Here is a 23,779-nt window from a genome sequence, read left to right on the forward strand (position 1 = left end):
TGATAAACAGAAAATATTTCCTATCTATATAAGCTTTTTGTTCCTGCCTTACGAAACTTAAAATCTTTCCACCGGGCTGTACAGTGTGATTCCACTCTGAAAAGTGACTGTATAAAATATGATGCCTTCCAATTCAATCCACTTCTTTTTCTCATAGAATCACAAAAGTGTAGGACTGGAAGGACCTCAATAGGTCATCTAGTCCAGTCCCCTGCACTCAAGGCAGGACATGTTTGTCACATATTCATTAATTATTATTATTATTTTATTATTATTAAAATGTTTATTACTGTAGTGGCTAAGGGTCAACCAAGAGGATTGCCCCATTGTGCTAGGAACTGTACAAACAAAATAATAGACCGTCCGTGCACGGAAGTCTTTGCAATCTTAATAGACGAGGCAAACACAGGGTGGGGGTAGAACACATGAGCAGACTGAAGAATGCAAGGGCAGAAAACGTCATGTAAGTTCCATGGCTTTTTTGGGGGGGGTATTGGTTTCTTAAGAGAGGATCAGCCAAATGGGAAGGAAAGGAGGACAGGGGGATAGGGCAAGGGAAGAGAGACAGGCGTGGAGTGAAATTGTGGTGAAGAAACTGTGATGGAAGGGTTGGGGATGGGTTGGAGGAAACAGCCAATTAGCCCAGGGCAGAGAAAGTCCAGTCAAAACTGTAGAAAGTTCTAGGAATGTCCAAAGGACCCAATGTCCCTGTTTTGGCAGCTTCTATCCCTATAGGCTGGAATCTCTGGTGGGCTCCTTCCTGCAGTTTTCTCCAAGTCACATGGGAAGGCACCCATGTGACTCCTAGTGCCTTCTGTCTGTGTGTGGGGGAGGGTCTTGTCTGCATGGTTCTGAGTCCAGGGGGTGCTGGAGGGAGAGGGAGCCCCAGTGGGGTAGCATTTTTCCCACTCCCCCTCACCACTCCAGTGAAGCAGTCCCTGCGTGTTTCAGAGTCAGATCTGCAGGCTTGACTGGCCAAAACATACTTTTGCTACTTCTTACTCCTCTTAACTCTGCAGAGTGGATGCAGCTTTGGGAGAGCAAGCTGGATTCTGTTTCAGTCCATACAACATCAGCAGAACGATTGACTTAGTTTAAGAAAGTCCATTCTCACTTTCAGATCCCAGGCAAAGCTTGCAAGGTTGATAGATGGGGGGGGGGGGAGAAGATGATTTATATATATTTGTCCTTATAAACCAAACAGATAAGATCTGAGAGTCAAGGAGAGAAGATAAAGCCCTGACAGGGCACTGCATGGGTTCACTGTTCAAGGGGCTTGGATCCAAAATCAGGAGCAGGATCCAGGTGCCTGAATCAAGACCACTGATGTCAGTAGGGATTTTGCCATTGACTTACATGAGTGCAGGATCCAGTGTTAGACTTTGTCTACACTTGCTGCCAAATTCAGTGGCAGTCGACGGGAGATATGCAAGCTACATGTGTATCTCCCGTCGACTTCCTAACTCCTACTTACCACGGTGTCTTCACTGCTGCGCTGACAGGAAATGCACTCCCGTTGACATAGAGTTACTCCATCTGGTGGAGGTGGATTAATGGTATCGATTTCCGGGTCGATTGAGCGGGTCTCCACTTCCGCTCAATCAATCCGGATAAATCGATCTGACGGTGGCGAATTGGCTGCTGTCAGTCTAGACATAGACTTAGTAAGGAAGCCCAAGATCCGTTTTTTTCCAGTGGCTGTTTTTCAGAGTGGTACAGGACTGCAACCTTCTTGAAAGGCACCTGCCAGCCTATTCATTTAAACAGAATCTTCTGCATGTTACCAATGGAAGGATATTTTGCAGGCCCAGCCAATACACTATATAACTAAATGAAACCTTCAAGAGTCAGGTTCTGGAAGCACTATAATCTAGTTTTATTACATCAGTGAAACTGTAAATAAAAGCACTGCATTAAATGTGCTGTGATATATTGATCTTTGTACTCAATATACTGTGAAAATGGCTAGCAAAACATACAACTACTGCATTGTTAAAGCACGTGATTTTATAATAATAATGACCTCATCTCTTCAATCGTCCATCCACGTATTTCACATTAATAAGGCCTCTGCATCACTGATGGAAAGTCAGAATTGTTATCCCCATTTTACAAATGGGGAAAGTGAGGCAAAAGAAAGTTACAACCAAAATACATAAAAGTGGCATCTGATTTTTGGATGACTCCATTTTTAGGTGTCCAATTTTAGTCTTTGGGTGTAGGGATGTGTTTGTACAGCACCTGGCGCAATGGAGGCTGAGATTCCTAGGAACTGACAACACAAAATAACCTTTTTGCCTTATGTGACTTGACTCACTCAAAATCCCATGAGGGGCCAAGTTCACTCATACTTAAATAGGCTGATTTTCACGACTCCTTGGGAAGTATTTGGCCTTTCTATCCATTGTAACTGGTAGTTGTGATGTTGATGCTAGGGGCCTTATCCTGCCATCTTTAGTATGGCAAAGGACTCATTGAAGGTAGTGGAATTCCGCCTTAAGAACCTGGATTCCTTCCCTTGTGTAGGATCTGACTTTAGGAAAGTAAATGAGTTTAGATGATCAGCTGACAGAGAATAAAAGATTATGAGGTCATTATTGACTTAGATTAGATTTAATCTATTGACCCAAATCCTATTACGACTTCCTGAGCCTCCCAGGTCCCCATATCAGTACTTTCAAACTGTTGTATGCTAAGAACAGCTGTGAGATGAAGGTTTAGCTAACTACATAGGGAAAAAATTATCCCAGGTGTAGTTTCACTGCAGATCTTTGGCCCAAACTCTATACCATGAGTGTGCAAAAGAGTTGGAATGCTATTTTTCATAGATGCATAGATTTCAAGGTCAGAGGGGACCATTGTGATAATCTAGTCTGAGCTCCTTTATAACACGAGCCATAGAACTTCTCCAAAATAATTCTTAGACCATATCTTTTTGGAAAAAAACCCTCCAATCTTGATCTTAAAATTGTCAGTGATGGAGAATCCACCACAATTCTTGGTAAGTTGTCCAGTTATTCTCACCGTTAAAAATGTACACCTTATTTCAAGACCGAATTTGTCTCGCTCCAACCTCCAGCCATTAGATCATGTTAGACCTTTCTCTGCTAAATTGAAGAGCCCATTATTAAATATTTGTTCCTCATGTAGATACTTATAGATTATGATCAAGTCACCCCTTAATGTTCTCTTTGTTAAACTAAATAGATTGAGCTCTTGGAGTCTATCACTATAAGGCATGTTTTCTAATCCATTAATCAGTCTTGTGGCTCTTCTCTGAACCCTCTCTTATAAATTATACATTATAATTTATAAATTAATAATTTATAATAATAAATTTATAATAATTATAAATATAATTTATAAATTATACAAATTTGGTTATCATTAAGAATCTTTCTGTTGTATACCCGGGGGTCCCTATATAATTCTTCTGGAGCCTGATTCAGGAACAAGAACCTTCTAATCAAAACAATTGGCAAACCTATAACCCTATTAAATAATTAATACACTGAAAATCAGGCTAAACAAAGCTGTCAGTCCCTATTGCTTTTTGCTCTATCTCCAAGAACTGGCAGGCACCCCATGGCCTTTATTAGGGCAGTATCATCTTGTAGCTTCTACAGTGTTTGCTCTTAGAAATCACATGTAGAACTTTTATATCACAAGACGCCTAAAGAAAATGTATACACATGAATCTTCTATAAATGAAAAACACAAATGCCACCCAAATAATTACTGAGTCGCCAAGCCCCAAATGTTGCTTTGTAAATGATATTGGTCTGGGGAATTTTGAACCTGTTTGGATCATTTATAGGAGAGAGATGCTTTAAAACATACAACATATGATGCTGATATGTCATTGGTGCACTCATTGGGAGCCAAGGTGCCGCTGATATATTATTTTTCCTAGCACAACATGGGGCACTGTTGAGCTTATACTTGGAGCAATATCAAAGGCACTGGCTAAGGGTTTCGGGAGAGCTGAATATAGTTCCCATCTCTGCCACAGGCTTCCTTGTGCAAGTAACTTAACTCTCCCATGTCTGAATTCCACGTCTTAAAAAAAGACATAATACTGCCCTACTTCACAGGAATTTTGAGGATAAATTCACTGATAGGTGAGGTGCCCTGATGTTACAGTGATCGGTGTCATATAAGTGTCTAGATGGGTGGTCAATTTTGCCAACTCCAGATATTAAAAATCATGAGATTGGCACAAAATTTAGGAGAATCTTTTTTCCAATTATAAGATTCAGGGGCTTTTTCTTTGCCTTCTGCTCTTTGAGATTGTAGAGGGTGCACTTCAGTCACATTTTCCAGCTATTCTCCACAACCAGAAGGGCTAGAAACTTTGAAAAAAATGAAAACTGAGATTCTCTCATCATCACATGAGCCAGGGAACAGGAACTTTAAGAAATACCATAAATATTGCAATATTCATGATAACATCATGAGATTTGGTAACAGATTTGGAGGTAACATCCAGTGCCGGAAAAAAAACCACAAAAAACACAAAAAACCCCCACAGAAACTGAAGTCAAATTTCAACAAAATAAATCTATTTTCATTTCAACCCACAATTCCAATGACTACTGTGCAGTAACTCTTTGTAAATGTAACATCCATGAGGGGCAGCTACTCCTGTATCTCTGAGTGTGTAGTGGATATACTAATACTGAATATTCATGAGCATGGGCTGAGGTTCTTGAACACACAAAATCTTGATGCTCAGCATGACTCATGCATGGGAGGTTCAGTGCTCTACTTTGCTGCCCAGCCACAAGGATTTATGTCCACACTGGAGCTGGAGGGTGCAATTTCCATTTTAAGGAGCCATGCCTGTGCAAGCTGTGATCAAGCATGCTAAAAATAGAAGCATAGGTGTGGTGGTGCAAGAAGCTAATGACCTGACTACATATCTAGAGTCTCAGAAGAGATTGTACCTGGGGCAGCTAGCCCCTCCTGTTGCTTGTGCCGCTATAGCTACACTTCTATTTTTAGCATGCTAGCTCAGTCAGAGCTAGTGTGAGTATGTCTCCTCAGGTTGCAGAAGACACCTTCCAGCTCCAGTGTAGACATAACCCGGGAGGCTCAAGAGGAGCCAACACTTTAAATATTTCTTAAGGGAGCATGACTCAAGTCTTCTAGTTTTGCTTGAGTTAAGGTGGACCTTCTGGAATCATGACAACAATAAAAACAGGTGACACCAGCACCACGTGGGACTAAAAGGGCAGGTGCCCTTCTAAAGAGGGATATTTGAGAGGTATGGTTCTAATCCCAGCTCTGGCACAGCTTTTCTCTGCAGTAGTGGGCATCTTACTTAACTTCTCTGTTTCAGATTCCCCATGCGTAATGGGGAATAGTAATACCTCTACATCACAAAGGTGTGGCAAGGATTTGTTTCCTCGTGTTTACTGAACTCTTGGAAGATCAAAAGTTAAGTATACAAGCTAAGACTTCGTGCTTGCACTTATTCCATTGCTCCTTGGACACCCTCTTGGTGTTTCTGTTTGAACCATGACAACTCAATGGCTTGTTGACCAGTTTAATAAAAAGTTGCTGTAGGTGTCAAAATAAATCTAAAGAAGTTCTAAACTTTAGCCTTGTTGCAATACATTATCACAGACTGTTTATGTTGGATCAACACAAGATAATAAACCATCTATGCCAAATCCATGAGAGAGAGGAATCGAGGCAAAGAGTGTGTAATATAAAGAGGGTAAATCTGCAGTGAGTTTCTCAGCACCCAAAAGCCTACAGACTACTTGGACATGTAGGCAGTTTTTTCCCTTGCATCAAACCTGACCATGGCTATTCTTCCAAATCCTTCACTTAGGTGACAACATTGCACCCTAGCATATTGGGTTGAAAGATCAGAGTTGGCTTCTCATGAATCCATGTGAGAAGACATCCCAGCAATGGTGCTATTGTGGGTCACAAAAAGAGATGCAATATAAAAGGAGGCAAAAGTGAATTAATATAATGAGCATGACTTTGGACAACCATTAATCTTCCTTTGTTCTTCTGTGTTGTTTCCCATTATCTGGATCTATGCCACCATTCTAGCCTGATCCACTGACTTCAATGGGCTTTGGTTTGGGACTTACGTGCCTTGCTGAATAACAAATCAGAGGTTTGGACAGATCTGTGCTAAGAAATCCTATTTGGGTCCATGCAGTTTGTAAGAATGGGATGCAGGGAGATGGAAGGGGGAAATACACTGAAAGAGAAGCCTGGGTATTATTGTCAGGACTGAGGCCTGATTTCTGGCCTATACAATTCCAAGCAGTGCCTATAAAATCAAGCAGTATAAACTCTTAGCCAGGTAGCAATACCAGCTAAAGATGTGATAGCTGCAGAGAACTAAGTGTATGTTACAAATCCATTAGACATATACATCAGCTGTATGAAAGGCATAGAGCTGTCATTGGATGGAGATCTGCTCCAGGCACGCCAACCTACAGGTGCTAGAGTACTACTGTTAACAACAGCTAGGATGAATTACAGCAATCCAGCTGAGCTGTAATAAAGGTATGAATTATTGACTTGGCATCATCCGGAGACAGCTTTGGTCAGAGCATTGCTATGTTTTGGAGATGATAGAATGAGATTTGTGTGATGTAAAATTCTAATTAAGGAGAGTTCAGGATGAAAGATGACCACCAAGGTTATGAGCCTTAGCAGGAGGCTGCACGCTCCCATTAAAAAGGAACTGTAAGGGAGAAAGTATTGATCATTTGGTTGCAGGAAGCCAACCCAACCCCCCGGCTCTGTTCAGAATTCAACTTCTTGAGGATTTTAGATAGCCAAAGAGCGGATGTCGCTTAGGGAGTGAATTGCATCACAGTCAGTGGGGATGGGAAAATGGAAACCTGTGCAGCAGTATCAGTTTAACAAGAGTCATTTGCATTCTACCTCTGCAATAATGAATAATATCTAATGGGAAAATTTAGAAACAGAACAGAATGGGCGGAAGGGAAAAGTCTGCATCAAAATATGAAGCTTATCAGGCCTTCAACGGGAATATAATCATCTAACTACCTCTCTGCTCATAATGACAAATGTTGTGTGCTTCCCAAAATAGGATTTGAAACCATCTTAAGGAGAGTCTTCCATGGATTGCTGTAGCTATTCAGGCAACGTCCAGGCAGTCAGTCCTGTTGCACACAGCAGGGACGTGAATTTGGATGGAGTTAAAGGGCTTGCCCATGGTTGGGGAATCTTGTACATATTGCTAAATAGACTGAGAGGAGGCAGTTTCATTTCTGAGCCCAGCAGAGACGATTATGTGTGCATAGCTAGCTAAAGCAATCACGCAAGGTCAGATATTGTGGTGACAAAGGGAGTGTAAGGACCTGCATTGGTTAGAATGGAATAATTTTGGCATGACCCTGTCTTTTCTTCATATTATTCATAATGTATTTGTATTGTCATATTGTCTAAGGGCCTGAGCCATGGATCAGGACCTCATTATGCTAGGCATTGTGCTAGGCTAGGCATTAACACACAGAACCAAAAGTCAGTCCCTGACTCTGAAAGCTTTCAACCTCTAAGAGAACAGACAACAGATGGACACAGACACAGTGTTCACAGACACAGACAACAGTTTGACCTTATTGCCAAGAAGGTTAACAGCATATTGGGCTGCATTAATAGGAGCATTGCCCGCAGATCGAGGGAAGTGATTATTCCCCTCTATTCAGCATTGGTGAGGCCTCATTTGGAGTACTGTGTCCAGTTTTGGGGTCCCAACTACAGAAAGGATGTGGACAAATTGGAGAGAGTGCAGAAGAGGGCAACAAAAATGATTATAGGGCTGGAGCACATGACTTATGAGGAGAGGCTGAGGGAACTGGGCTTATTTAGTCTGCAGAAGAGAAGAATGAGGGGGGATTTGATAGCAGCCTTTACCTAGCTGAAAGGGGGTTCCAGGGAGGATGGAGCTAGGTAGTAGATGACACAACTAGGAGCAATGATCTCAAGTTGCAGTGGGGGAGGTCTAGATTGGATATGAGGAAAACCTATTTCCCTAGGAGGGTGGTGAAGCACTGGAACGGGTTACCTAGGGAAGTGTTGGGAACTCCATCCTTAGTGGTTTTTAAGGCCCAGCTTCACAAAGTTCTGGCTGGGATGGTTTAGTTGGGGTTGGTCCTGCTCTGAACACGGGGTTGGACTAGATGACCTCCTGAGGGCCCTTCCAACACTAATCTTCTTTGATTCTGGGATTCTAAGATACAGGGAGTATAAGGAAACAATGAGACATTATTGATCAGCATGAGAGACAGTGGACTGGGCACACAAGTAACCCATTTCCTTCTGTAACCCTATCCCATCCATGTTGTTTGTCATCGTCATGCAGGGTGTTAGATTCTGAAACAAATTCGGAAGCTTAATATTCATGTCATAGTAAAGTGTCCATAAACAAGAGCAAGGAAACAGGGGAAATGAACAAGAGGTATTCAAAGTGATCCTGAACAGTGGAGAGTGGGATATAGGGGACATAACTTAAACCCGGTGGGGTGATTTTTCTTTACCAGTTCAGAACAGTTTTCTATTTTTCAGCCTTCTTATGAATCTGTGCCACCCTACTTTACCACACTTATCCTTTCCTGCTCCCCCTCCCATTCCCGCTGCCCACAATATGCCTTCATCTACTCTGTGCCCTCCACGTAATCTCACCATTCATCAACACCTCCTCAACTCTCCATCTGTTCCCAAATGCTCAACTCAAAACATTTCTTTTCATGACATCTTGCCTATGCCTATTAATTTCTATCCCCTTTTTTATTATGGATGCTTCAGTTGTTTCAGCGCCCACTGTTTTCAGGACCGTTTTCTGAAAATCTGAAATATTTACTTGTGCTTTACAGTAGTAAACGTGGGAGCTAATATCAAATCTCCCATTGTCCTCAGGGGGGCGATGATTTCACCCAGTGTCTTGTAATATTGTTTATGTGAAAGTAGTGCGTGGGGCATAGTGAAGGAGGCTCTAGGGCTGCTCTATATAAACAGGAAGAAGAACAGGTCATGTGGAAATGACCCAGGCCTTTACATTTCATAAACTCCAGACCTTGATTCAGGGGTCCCAGGTTTAATGTTCACAATGCAAAATCTCTGAGTGGGGTAGGGCTGTTCTCCTACAGCCTCAGAGAAAAACCACCACCAGCTGCAGCCTCAGTGGCTTCTCCTTCACTTTGTCTTGTGCGCCTTCTTCTTCCTATTTATAAAGCCCAGCTCCAGGATGGGGCATCCCTGACCCAGCTGTAGGCTGCAACCTGTCCTTTAAAGGGGTAGTACACTCCTTCACAAAGACGCTATACAAAATAAGGGCCAATCTTCAAACCTTTTATTACCAGGAGTTATGATAATAAGCACTACGCAGAGCAATAAATAGAGCTGGATGAAATGTGGTGACAATTTTTCATGGAAATCATTTGCGTTTTACAAGTTTCAAAAAGGAACAAATTTTGGTTGGTTGAAACATTTTCACCGACAAGTTTGAAAAAAAAAAATTGGTTGCAAAAAGGTTAAGTTTAGAAAATTTGGGGAGGGCAATTTAATTTCATTTTAGTTTGTTTGTTTTCCTATTTTTTTTCCTTTTTCCACATTTTCATTGGAAAGACTCTGTTTGGGGGAGACAGAAGGGAGAAGCAAAACCAGCAAAAGGAAAAATAAATCATTGTCAAGTTTTGTTACGAAAATGGGGGAAACAAACATTTTTTACAAATATTTTTATTTTCAATAAAAAGGTATTTTCTTGTGAAAAAATTTTTGGTCTGAAAAATGTCAAGTTGCGTTCATAGGAAGTAATTGCAAGATCCACCCTTCATGTTGCTCACCTGCTTATGAGTTTCTTAACAAGCCTCTGAAATGGTCCCCTTTCTACATTTTTTTTCCTCCTCACTGGTGCTACTTATCTGTGTGGAGGGGTAAAAGCACGTCAGTGTCTCACCTGAAAAAGGGTTCATTAAACTGCTGTCTCTTATTTGATTATTCCACCCTCAGCAGAGTCCTTTATTTTTTACTACTAAATGGGAGTTTTTAAGGACACTTTTTTCTTTTTTAAATCCCACGAGTGTGTAAAGGAATAAAAGGTTAACAGCCACCATGCAGAACCTCACAACATGGAAGATCAAGACAAAGACATCATATGGGGTTACCTAATGAGTCAAGTTTAGCACCTACTTGAGACCTTTGGGCAAAAATTTTCCCTTCACCTGTTTGATCATATACATGCTTTAATATAATGTAATGAAACGGTAATGCATAGATTTATACCAGGCAATAAGACATTTTTATGTCTTTATATAATTTCAAATTGCATATGAAAAATACATTAACACACATTAATGCATTTCCAACTCATGATCAATTGCATTGTATTTCCTGGCCATTAACATATAGTTTTTTTGGCATCAATAACAAATGTAATAAAATTATATTTCCTTATTTGGGTCTCTTTTGTGGTGGAAAAGCAAGAACTGTAATTGCCATCTTCAAAGTTTCTTTCTTTTAAAAAATGTCTTAATTGTTTTTATACTGCATAATAAAAGAACAGACAGTATTGACAAAATTAATTCTAGAAAAAAAAAAGATTGTTGTTCAGCTTTTATTTTCCACCAAAGCACACGTCTTGGCTGCAATCTGGAAAAAAAAAAGGTTTTATAAAAAGAAATTACTATTATTCCAAAAAATTAGGAATAAATGTTCTATTTTTTACATGTACATGTTGATTTGATGCTCTGTACATTATTGTAAGCATTTTTGTCTTCTTTGATTTTGAATAGCTATTTACAAATATTTTTTTACTGCAGAATAGAAATATTCTAGATCTGTGTGTGTGTGTGTGTGTGTGTGTGTGTGTGTGTGTACTTGGTACGTATTACTTTTCACAAGACATTTCTCATCTTTCCTCTCCACTTGCAGAACAAAGGCTTTTATCTTCAAAACTTTTTTCTTCCCTGCTGGTACACAGGCTGGGAGAAATGGAAAACTTACTCTGGAAGGGGGTAAATTAGCCTGTAGAACTTCTTTTATGAGGTCTGAGAGATTTTTTGCTGACCTTTGACTGAATAAGGAAGTTGATGTTTGTGTGGATCAGAGACATCAATAATTCTACAGTTCTTTTGTCCTAGGTCTTTGAAATCAGACTCTGTCTGGTCCTAGAACTTGTCTGGGTCACTACATCACCTAATAAAGAGACCTTGAAAGCAGCTTGACATAGCAGCCTGCCTAGTTCCAAATTCTCTTGTGAAGATTGAGAAAATAGTTTGGGTGAGTGAGGAAGAATAAAACATGTGTCTCTTAAAGTTGATCACTTTGGTTTGCTAATCTTAAACAGGCAGATGAGTCATCAATATTTCCTATTTATTGCTTGAATTACTTATTTAAGGTTAGCTAGAAAACCCTGCAAAATGCAAACTTTGAACAAGACCTATCTATGTATCCTTGTATTCCCCTGACATTTACCCTTGTCTCTCTTTTGATCTATGCTCCCACCTGTCTGTTGTATCTTGTCTTTACCTAGGCCTCAATCCTACAAGCGCTTATCAATAAGTAAAATTTAAAACACCGAATAAGGGAAGGCACTGGACCGGGATTCCTAAAATATGTGTTTGTTTCTTGGCCATAGATTTCCTATGTAACTATAGAAGGTACTTATCTGGTGCCCATCACTAAAGTCTTTGAGTGCCTCACAATCTTTAGGTATTTATTCTCAATCACAATACCCTTGGAAGGTGGGGGGGGATGTATTATTATACCCATTTTGCAGATGGGGAAGTGAGGAGTAGAGAGACCAAGGCTCAAATCCTCCTTGGTTTCAATGGAAGTTAGAAGCCTAAATACCTTTGAGAATCTGGGCCTAGGTGACTTGCCCAGGGACACACAGAACATTTCTATTGGAGAAGGAACTGAGTGTAGGTGTCCCAGAAGCCAGTCTAGTGCTGTAACCACTGGGGATTCTGTCCTCTCTTTGGGCTTAATGGTGGGCAAGCCACTTTATTTATTTGTGCTTTGGTTCCCCATCTGTAGAATGGAGACTGTGTTACAAATGTCTTGTCTATTTAGATTGTAAACTATTCAGAGCAGAGACTGTCTCCTCCTATGTATTTGTACAGTGCCAATCACAGTGGGGATCTGATTTTAGTTGAGGCCTCTAGGTGCTAGAGCAGTACAGATATAGCATACTGATAACTTAAAATCACTGATAGTACTTGCAAGAAAAAAGTTATGCGTGTAATCAAATGGATGCAAAATCAGGGGCCCACCTTGCAATTTCTTTCGGGTAGGGACTCTCTTTCCCTTAGTATCTGTACAATATCCAGCACTCTAGGCACTACCATCATGCAAACAATAAATATTATACTAGCAACCTTGACTCTGGCAAGCCAAAGGTTTCACCCATGGTCAACATATTATACAGGCCCACCACTGCAGCAGGAATGTTTAGGATGGAATCCTAGTTCTGTTGAAGTCAATATCAAAACACCATTGGTTTTGTGGGGTTTAGTCTCCAATTCTGGAAGCACATATATGTGTGCTTTTGTGCTTCCAGAATCAGTGCCTTTGTGAATAAGTGCATGGGCTGTTTGTGGTAGCAGGAGACTGGACTCGATGTCCTAGCAGGTCCCTTCCAGTCCCATTACCCTGATCCTCAAAGGTATTTAGGTGCCTAACTCCCACTGCCATCAATGGGAGTTAGGCACCTAACTACTTTTGGGGATGTTGGGTATGAGTATTGCATATATGAGTAATTATCACGCCTAGAGGGGCAGCCAGTCTCCAGTTTAAGCCATCAAGACTCCAGTACCAGCCTTGCAGTTCATATTCAAAAAGATTTGGTGACCTGTCATGTCTCTGGATAACAGAGCCTTAATCCTGAACCTCACCGTTGCTTGCTAGCTTGATGCTCATGTTCAGTTTTTTTCCCCTGTTGTCATTATCCCACTAACGTGTTGAATGATGGAAGGACAAGGCAACAGCATTTTGGAATGATAATTTTTCGTTCAATCAATCTGACAGAAAGCAGATCTAGAGTTATCATTAGAGACTGCCTTTTATTGTACTTTGGAGCCAGCACAACATTAGCCTAATTAAAATCTCCGTGTGACTATTCTACTGATTTCACTGCAAATATTTGAAAAACCTTTCCAATCACTGAAAAAACGTTTTGACTCCACAATAAACCTCTTAGTCAAGGTCAAGATTCAGACACCACGGCCTTTTTCTGCTTTGCAACGAAGGATGAATTTCCACTGCATATTTATGTTAAAATATGCTGGAAATCGCATTCAGATGACACCTTATGTATCTGGGAGATCCCTAAACACTTTAGTAGTGAGCACTGCCTGGCCTATGACAGTAATCATAGCAATACTTTTTATTCCTATTCCATCTCCTCTTCAAAGATCTCCACGCACTTTATCTTAACAACTTAAGCTTAACAACAGCCTGGTAAAGTAGGCTTCCATTCATCTACACAAACAAACCTTGCCCATCAATTCCTTCTTCCATCTTGATTCTTCATAGAAGGGTTTGTGTGGGAAGAAGGGTGACTGGTTGGGAGTCCCCTATACAAGTCCACACTCTGTGCCCACATATACACACATTTGTTTGACTTGCTGTAGCAAGCAAGAAGGCTAATGGCATATTGGGCTGCCTTAGTAGGAGCATTGCCAGCAGGTCGAGGGAAATGATTATTCCCCTCTATTTGGCACTGGTGAGGTCACATTTGGAGTATTGTGTCCAATTTTGGGCCCCCCACTACAGAAAGGATGTGGACAAATTGGAGAGAGTCCAGAGGAGGGCAACAAAAATGATTAGAGAGCTCAGGCACATGACTTATGAGGAGAGGCTGAGGAAATTAGGTGTGTTTAGTCTGGAGAAGAGAAGAATGAGGGAGGATTTCATAGTGGCCTTTAGCTACCTGAAAGGGGGTTCCAGTGAGGATGGAGCTAGGCTGTTTTCAGTGGTTGTAGATGACAGAACAAGGAGCAATGGTCTCAAGTTGCAGTGGGGAAGGTCTAGGTTGAATATTAGGAAAAACCTTTTTGCTGGGAGGGTGGTGAAACACTGGAATGAGTTATATAGGGAGGTGCTGGAATCTTCATCCTTAGAAGTTTTTAAGGTGTGGCATGACAGAGCCCTGGGTGGGATGGTTTAGTTGGGGTTGGTCCTGCTTTGAGCAGGGGATTGGACTAGATGACACCCTGAGGTCTCTTTCAACCCTAATCTTCTATGATTCTATGACAGCTTGGCAACAGACTCAATCTAATCAAAGTCTGTCCTTGTCCCCATTCTTTTTCCCATGCTATGTCCCAACCACGCAGGAGGATACAAAGTCCTTCACCACATGTTGTCAACGCCCAGAGTAACACAGAACCACCAAAACTGGTGAACTCTCCATCGTATTTCGGTCTGATTTGACGACTACTTATGTAACTTGGGTAGGTGCCAGGGAAGTGAGAAGAACTCATATTTTCTGATAGTGTAATCCATTGGTGAGTGTATGCTTCCAGTTCCCTTTGGTGCCTGATCTGCAGAGGCTATGACTCTGTAACTGCCCCAGTTACTGAGAATTGGCTTTTTTTTTAACTCAAGCTGTAGCAGCTCAGACTTTTGGTTCTTTAGGTCTCCAGTTCAATCCTCGGTGCCCCAGCCAAGAGGGCAACCATCATATTAGTCATAAATGTTAACATGTCTCCTTTTGGACAGTGTTTCCTTTGCCTCCTTATTCTTACTCACCCTGGTTTGATGGTTACATTTAAAGTTTCACCTCTCTAAATAAGTCTTGAATATTTAAAACCCATGTGCTCATGCAAATACTGCACAGCAGCTTTTCTTTTCAGTCACTGTACTTAATGTTTTTTTGAAATATGAATGATAAAAAGTGCCTAGCAAAAAAGTTCAAATAATGAAAATGGCTAAATACAACATTTTTATGCACAGGTTTATGAGGTTCAATTCTTGGATATTTTAACTTGCAATAATTGTCCTTTTTATTTGAGCAGTTTTTTGACATCTGTTTTATTCAACTGTTATTTTATGACCCATTTATCATCCTAAATGGCATTTAAACATTTAAACGGCGCTCTTCATGCACCACCTATGGGTTCTTCCCCGACTTATATCTTTGTGCTGTGATTTGCAGCGCTACATCACTACTGTTATACCTCAATTCTGAGAAGATTTCCCTTCCTGAAGATGCAACCAAACCCACAACTAAGATATAACAATACCTACAAGCAATCAGATTTTTGATGAAGAACTGCTGGCTTGAGCAAGGCTGAAATGATGCTCAGGAGCAGCCTGGAAACACGGGTGCTGACTGGATGGGTTTGAACCAGGTGACGGAGAAATGGACTGAGCTGCAATTAGGGGATTGTGTGCTTTCCTCTTGGGGAGTACTGGTCAGTAAGATATGTAAGAAGGGCGCTTTGTACTATATGGAGCAGAGGAAGGAAAGGAAAATTGTGACAATCTCACAAGGGCAGCAATTTTGGTTCAAGATAATAGATTGACATTGGGAAGATAAAAATGTTGATCTCATGTTGTAACTTTAATAAATTCTTAGGTCAAAAGGGAGCACTGTGATGATCTCATCTGACCTCCTATATATCGCAGGCCATAGTACTTCCCTGAATTAATTCCTGTTTGAGCCACAGCGTATCTTTTAGGGGGAAAACAACAACAACATCCAATCTTGACTTAAAAATAGCTCGTGATGGAGCAACCACCACAACCCTTGGTGAGTCGTTCCAGTGGTTAATTATCCTCACTTTGGTGACACCCAGATTAGAATGTAGGCACCTCCGTGTCAGCTCATCTCTAGAGCAATGGTTAGAGATGGAACTACCATGAGAATTTGGACAGTCATATCTAGTTTCAGTAAGAACATCTGTGTGTAAATGGAAATGTCCTAGACAGGCAAATGCCATTCTCAAGGCAACACCCTGTTGAGCATCCAACAGTAGAGTTGATGCAGGTTGGCCCTATGTCACCACTGAAATGCTTCATTGGACACTTGTAAGGAAAACTATGGGAAACCCACTCATATATACTTCATGGATATTTCAGTTAGTGTCCAACATGGATGATGGTCCATAAACACCCTAAGGCTCTTCATCAAAACAAATCATTCTCTGGCTGAAACCCTTAATGGTAGACCCCCATTAAATGAATGGTAAAACTCCCAACAGTGGCAGGATTTCACTCTGTCTAATGATTTTCTTTTCTATATCTTTCAGGATTAGAACTTCCTTATTAAGGAAATTGGGGAAAAAAAAGCCATATGATTTGATTTGATTTTATTATTAAATCAGTCACCATTCAGAAAGAAAGAGTGAGACAGAGAGAAACTCTGGGAGTTTGGATTGAAACTTGACAGATTTAAACGTGTATTTTATTTTCCTGAAGATGTCTTCACAGTGACTTAAGCTTTGGAAATTCTGCAAGTTTGCTGAGAATCCTTTTTTTAGAAGGCTGGCCTATGGACTAAGTTTTTGCACATCCAACTACTCACTTTTCCCCCTCTAATTCTTTATTTCAGGATCACTGGAGTCTACTGTGTTAAAAAAGGGGAAAAAAATAGGAACTATAAACCTAAATTATAGCCAATCAGATTGTACTCACAGCTGAACTACTAGACAAATTGCAGCTCATGAAATTTGCCATGGGTCAGGAGACTGAGTAATTTCATTTTAATCAGTCTTATTTGAAGCAGAGATGCTACTGCAGCAAAAGCTTTGCAGCAACTGAAACCTCGCAGAGAGAACACATCAAGGGATATCAAGTCGGCGTCTTTTTTATTATTATTATTATTATTATTGTATAGTGAACAGTTTCAGTACCCAGGCTAAGAATTTGAAATATTAGCCGAGATCTTGGAATTTTCATCTAGCTTGAAATGAAACATCATTTGGAGCTTGAAATTTGCCAAGGTCTTTATTAGATAGAGAGTTAAGCTGCCTCTGGATAATGTCCCAAGAATATATTTTACCTGGTGATGCCCCAGACTGAGTCAGTGTTTCTTCACTTAAAACACAAAGGCTTCAACCATCCACAGGGATTTCTTTTTACTCTCTCCCTTTGGGCTCTGATAGCTTTATTTTTGATACACAGTCGCTTGTAATTTGTGGTCTGCTGTATGCTTCTTTGGAAGGACTTAGGTATATCACAATCGTACAGGAGCACAAACAGTGAGAGAAAACTAATAAGGACCCTCTCTGAGTCTTTAACAAGTAACCGGAGTTACCAATATAAATTACATCAGGATTTTCCCCAAGTTGCTTGTCTTCATAATCAAAACTCTGCATGTTGATTATGTTATAGCTGTAGGGGAGAAGTAATCTTAACATGTGAGAAATTGCATTCCCTAAAAGGAAGAAATTTATTTTTCAAAAGTTCAATTTTCATTTCTTAAAGGAACTTTAAAAGAAGGATAAAAATAATGAGGCTTTGCACATACTCAGTTTTAACAGAGAGATTTTTAAAATCTCAGACCCAAACAATAAAGAAGCAAGAAATATGTGCCCCCAACTCCCATCACTGTCTGGAACATAGGAAAGAAACCATCCATATGTATATATCAAAATGCTATTTGAGGAAGAAAAGTAATGAACTGAAATATCACTGTGTCCCTGTCTTGTGCCGAGTCAAAACTCAAAGACAACTGAATTGAGTGGACTTCTGGTTGAGGATTGGGAACAATCTAACTATTTATTTTTTAAATGAAATGTACAAATTTTTAATTTTAGGAATGAATCCTCCATGGCAAAATCAATGTCACTGCGGGCGGGTCTACCCACAGCTTTTGGACTTGCACAACCATTTTGGCTAGTGAGGGTGTTATTTTTACTGATACAGTTTTATTGGTACAATCCTTACTCTGCCCGTACACCAATATAGCTTATTCCCCTTACCATGCAGGAATAGCTATGTATGAAAGTGGGAACTGTCACATGAGGGGGAGAGAAAAAAACACAGCTGATTCCAATTATCCATTCCTATCCTAGGCTCTCAGGAGTGGGAAGGGTGTGGGCCTATATAAAACAGATCCAGCTCTTTCTAGAAAGAAGGGAGGCAACACCCAAGAAGATCTGGCATATGTCTACACTGCAATGAAACACCCATGGTTGGGCTGCATTAGCTGACTCAGGCTCACGGGGATTGCGCTGTTGGCTATAAAATTGCCGTGCAGATATTAGGTTTGTACTTTAGACCAGACTCTGGGAAACTTCCCTCCTTGCCAAATCCCAGAGCCTGAGATCCAGCCCGAGCCCATGTGTCTACACTGCAATTTTATAGTCCTGCAGCTGGAGCCCTGCAAGCCCAAGTCAGCTGACCCGGCCCAGCTGTGGGTGTTTTACTGCAGTGTAGACATTCCTTAAGAGGCTGAAGGAGTAACAAGGGAAGAAACAGCTCCAGAAGGGGGCAGGAGGTGAGGAGAAATGGGGGAAAAGATGCTGAGATTGGTGAACATGGGGCACCCGCTGGGGCTTACCTCCTTAAGAAATTTTGAACTTGTCTGAGGAGTAGGAGAACTTGTGGGGAAATGGGACTACAGACACTGGGTGTAGAAGATAAGATCAATACTGACACACCCTTTTACAAATACTACCGCATTCTCTCTGGCTCCCTTCTTCCCACCCATCCTTTTTTCTCTGTGGTGGTTGACTTATCCAGGCCCACTAGGCCATAGTTTGGTGACACTGTACTAATATAACACAACTTCATACCAGTATAACTGCATTCACACTAGGGCAGTGTCTACTCTGGAAAGTCTTTGCTAGTATATCTATACCAGCAAACCCTTCTAATGTAAGGGCAGCTTAGACAGGCATAAAAGTGTTTTTCCTTGTTGTATTGCTTATGCTGGTTCCCCAAGAGAAATAAGCTATGGTGGCAAATGCAGTTTTATGCTGGTATAATATGTCTACACTGGGGGTTCTATTAGAGTAGCTATGTCAGTAACAATATCACCCTGCACCCTAATTGACATAGCTATGCTAGCGTGAGTGTGATGAGGCATACCAGCCCCGCTCTGGCCTTGAGAGGGTCAAGGACTGACAGCAGGCCAAAGAGGCCACGCCCCTCCACCTCTACTGGGCGTGCTCGGCATGGAAGGGGGATATAAAAGACAGGAACCCAGCTCAGTTGGGGCTGGCTGCTGACCAAGAAGAACGTGGAACATTGGCTTCCTCCAGGAAGCCATTGCTGATGCTGACTCGGGAGCCAAGTTAGGCTGAACCCCAGATAGATCCTATGCCACCAGACCAGCTCCAAGGAGGTATTGAGCTGCTGGGAGCCTCACTGACCGGGGACCCTGGAAGCCCCGGAGAACCATGGGACATCACCACCAATAAGCGGGTAGGAAGTTGCCCAGGGTTCTTGAATGGTGTCACAGGGGGCAGATAAGGTAACCATTCAGGGTGTTTTAGGAGGACGCCCGCTGATGGGTGGAGTGTAACCCCTTCACTGACAGGGCCCTAGGCTTGGGCTCGAAGGATCAGGGAAGGCCAAGCCTCCCATACCAGGTGTCGCATCCCCATAGGCAGCGCCCCACTACCCCAACAGCCAGTGGGGCCCACTGCCCTGACTAGGGGGCCACCTCACTGACTCTGGACTTTAGGCCACGTTGCCCTAATTACAGGGCTGCTTTATGGACTCTGGCCATTGGGACATGCTGTCCGGACTGAAGGGCTGTTTTGCTGACTCTGGCCATTAGGCCGCACTACCCTGAAGAAAAGGACAGACCCAGTGACTTTGCGTGCCCCACCACACTGCTCCAGAAGGGAGCCTTGCTGGGTGGACTTGACCCAAAGGCTTTTTTCCTACCTTCCCAGCTTAAGTGACCCGACGCCTGAGATGGGGCCTACCAGCCCTGCAACAGTGAGTTTAAAATGTAGTCCATGCCTGGGGCGGTTGTGCTGCTTTTGTTATATTGGTATAATTAAAGTGATACTATTGTGTGCAGTTGATCAAAGTAACAATTCACTCAGGTAGCTCTACTCAGATGTTGTATTAACATGGGTAAAATAGGAGCTGCTAGACTGGTGACCTAAAGGTAAAGGAAAAGACCGGGTGAGAGGAATAGGGTTGATGTTGCTAACTACATCTAGGTAAATATTACCTGTGCTTTGTCTGTTCTAGGATTTTTAAGGGAGTTCTTTCAATGTAAAAACAAACTTTTGCAGTGAAGACAAATCCAACAAGTAATAGACACTGAAAAACTGAGCTAAGAGCCATATCGGTGCTGTGCTTACTGTATATATTTTTCATTGTTGTTAGCGAATGGATAAATTATCCCCAAAGAGCTTTTAGTTATTGCTGAAATACTACAGAGATCATCTAGTACGTTGTAGGTAGTATCGAACACCAATAAAGAACAAAGTTAAATAGTGAGTCCATGCTTTATTAGAAAAAAACTGTAGTTGCATTTCATGGTTTACATCTGATAGACAATCCTGCAAATGTGGTACCCTTCCTTCCCAGGAAAAAACAAAGGGAAATTAGTTGTGAGCAAACATCATTGAGAGCACACTCACTTCATTGTATGGACTTGCTATTTAAAACAAAACAAAAACGGAAGATGTACAGAGAAGTAATGTCATTCCATACAGCTTTGATGACAGAAACAGAAAAGCAATTTCTTTTGCACCCCTTTTTTGCTGAGGTCTGTGAGTACTTCACTAGACCTCGCTGGGAAACTGCGTTTTTCAGGAAGAGCTGGGGGTGATGTGAGCTCATCAGCTCGATGAATGGGGATGACAGCACAGAAAGCTTGTCAGTTGAGGGATAGGTTTTCAGCATTATCAGTGCTACAATGCCCAGATACTAGATAGCATAACAACTAGTCAAGCTAATGTATTGATTCCTTTCTTTTTCTAGAGCAAGAGAGAGGCTGTTCAACACACGTAGGAGGCCTGAAGGTTGTTATGAAGCTCAGGTTTTCTCTCAAGTGTAGCACTGTCAGTCTTATATTTACCACACTCTAGTATAGAAAAGGAACCAGAATGATCAGGACAATTAATTGTGGACTCTGAGATCTATGACTACATTGTTGAAAAAAAGTATATCTTTGAGACACGAAGGATACTAATCAGTTGCCTATAAGAGGAAATAATTTATTTCGTACACTCCGTACCTTAGATATGATTGATGCAATGCAATGTACATGTAATTAGCATCTATTGCTGGTATAAATGCAGAAAACATGTATTTAAGCCCTCATGCCTTTATATGTTGAATTTCCTCATGTTTTCATAGGGACAGTACACATTATTGTATTCTTTTTATGTCTCATGTATTGTTTAATTTATTAGTCAAGTTAGTATGATTTATACTTATTACTTATTAGTATATACTAATAGTATATAGTATTAGTATATATTTTATATATTTATAGATATATATACAAAATACTTAAGTATGCTTATAATAAGTATACTATATATACTTGCTATACTTATAATAAGTATATATATTATACCATATATACATATATATATATATATATACTTATTACTTATATTACAATAGCACCTAGAGACCACAAACAAGATTGGGACCCTGTTTGCTAGACACTGTACACACACAACGAGTAAACTGATTGCCTATCATAACAATCTTACAATCTAATTAGAGGAGACCTTCAAACGGGAAACAAAGACACAGTGAATTGTTCAAAGTCACACAGCAGGGTAATGGCATACCAGGACCGGAACCTAGGTGTCTTGAGTGCAAATCCAGAGCTTCCTCCACCAAACTAACTATCTCCTCTAGTTATTAGCCCTACAAGCCAAAGGCACTCTTGGTACTTTGTGGGTCTATTAGAGAAATGTCTCCTCCAAAGATCCTACAGCATCAGAAGGGTTGGCTCACGCCTGCTAGGCACAGGTAGAGTTCTGCCATTTTATTCACTGAGTACTAATGCTGTTCTGAGCACTGTCCAAAGAGACGACCAGTCCCCTGACCCCTTCATGAGTAAAGGGAACAGAGTTTGATCCTAAAGCCAGTCCCTACCTGAGGATTAGCCCACACAAGTGAGTCTATATACGTGGATCTGAGTTGCTGGGTTTTGTGTGTGGACAGTGGGTGATGTTGGTGAAGTGTAATATACAGGAGATCAAACTAGATCTCCTAGTGGTTACTTCTGGCCTTGATCTCTGACTTTAATTTCTAAATCTCCTACTGTCCTAGTAGGAGGGCAGTACCATCCTTCCTTTTTCATTGTATTTTATTTGTGTGTGCGTGTGTGTGTATCTTGTTGCCCCATTTAATGGTCCACCAGTGGGTTTTCATGCTTAAAGGGCTTGGGAAATCACAGTATGTAGGAGGGTTTGGAGCCAAGGTGACACGACTTGTGCTCTGAACCAACACTCAGGCAATTCCCCGTAAGTCAATACAGACTGCAGCAGTATCCATTCTGTTGAGTCTCCATGCAAGACAGCCTCCAGAGTTGGCCCTCACCTGAAAAAAATCACATCTGTCTGACAATGTTTGAAATACTAGTGTTACAAGTTACAATGACAGGGAGACATTCAAAAGCACAATGGGCAGTTTGATGAACAGCTCATATGGAAAGCCAGTGGGAGTTGAACACTTTTGTCCTATGTGTGCCTTTTGAAAAACCTCTCCCTTGGATCAGTGTTACCAGAAGGAACGAGAGGAAAGCAAATGTTTTGTTTTAGTTTGTTTGCTACGTACCTTCAATAATACATTGTGCAAAGCTGATCAAAACACTTTTGGCAGTAGGTGCATATTCATCAAAATTTAAATGTTTTGCAGGAGCATGTCGATTTCAATGCAATTTAACTGGAGAAAGTCAAAATAGATTGTTTTGACTTGTTTCATTAAGATAATCTCAAAATCTTTGTTTTGCAAAAGTAAAATGTGGTGTTTTGAATTTTGATTATTTTGATTCATTTTAACTGTTATATTAAAATAGGTTGATATTATATTTAATGTTTTATATTAAAATGTTTCAGGATTATTGGTGCCGAATCAAGATTTTTCAGAATTTTCATTTGGTGGGCAATTTTGAAACTTCACTTTTCTGTTCCAATTTGGAACAAAAACAATTTTCAAAACATGTGGATTTCTTGTGGAATGGAAATTCCATTCTCTGACCAGCTCTAAATGTGTACAGTCTCCTGATAGAAAGTGGTTGCAATAACATTTCCCTTCTCCCACCCTTTGTCTGTCCTGCGTATTTATATGGTGTGGTTTTCAGGACAGGGACTTTCTCTTACCACATGCTTATGCAGTGCCTATCGCAATGGATTCCAGTCTTGGTTTAGAGCCTTTATCCACTATCATAATACAAATGACCAATAATTAGCAAGTCAGTTTCACTTTTTCCCTGTAATAGTCAGTTCCTTCAGTTTATTTGTTTTTTTTTACTTACACAACCTCAGGTAGAGGAAAATATTGTATTAAAAATAAGAAAAAAAGTGACTGCAAAAGGACACTGTCAGGGGGAATATAGGGAAGCTGAAACTACTTTCACACTTTTTTTTCAGTGGATGGTATTCCTTTAATCTCTCTATGCTTCCGTTTTTCCATCTGTGAAATGGGAATAATCAATCTTATTAACCATGCAAAAGTTAGGTGAAGATGAATTAATGCTTGTAAATCACTTTGAAGCGGTAAAACGTTATACAAGTAAATAGTGAAATGAAATAATCCTTGTTTCTAACCAGTGAGTTTGTTATTGGTTTCTAAGGAACAAAGAGTACTGTTAAGATGAAATATTGGCTCTGGAGGAAGGTTAAAT

General features: G+C 40.8%; 1 long non-coding RNA gene across 1 annotated transcript in view; it reads left to right on the forward strand.

Annotated features, from left to right (window-relative positions):
* Positions 1-10,342, forward strand: part of LOC137141800 (uncharacterized) — a 40,099-nt gene extending 29,757 nt beyond the window's left edge. The window contains exon 3 of the long non-coding RNA XR_010916741.1: positions 10,080-10,342. This is a non-coding gene — a long non-coding RNA (uncharacterized lncRNA). The remainder of the gene's footprint in view (positions 1-10,079) is intronic.
* The last annotated feature ends 13,437 nt before the right edge of the window (positions 10,343-23,779 follow it).

This window comes from Emydura macquarii, unplaced genomic scaffold (assembly GCF_026122565.2).
Source record: "Emydura macquarii macquarii isolate MOO-44397 ecotype Brisbane River unplaced genomic scaffold, CSIRO-AGI_Emac_v2 contig_3114, whole genome shotgun sequence".
Classification (NCBI taxonomy): domain Eukaryota; kingdom Metazoa; phylum Chordata; order Testudines; family Chelidae; genus Emydura; species Emydura macquarii.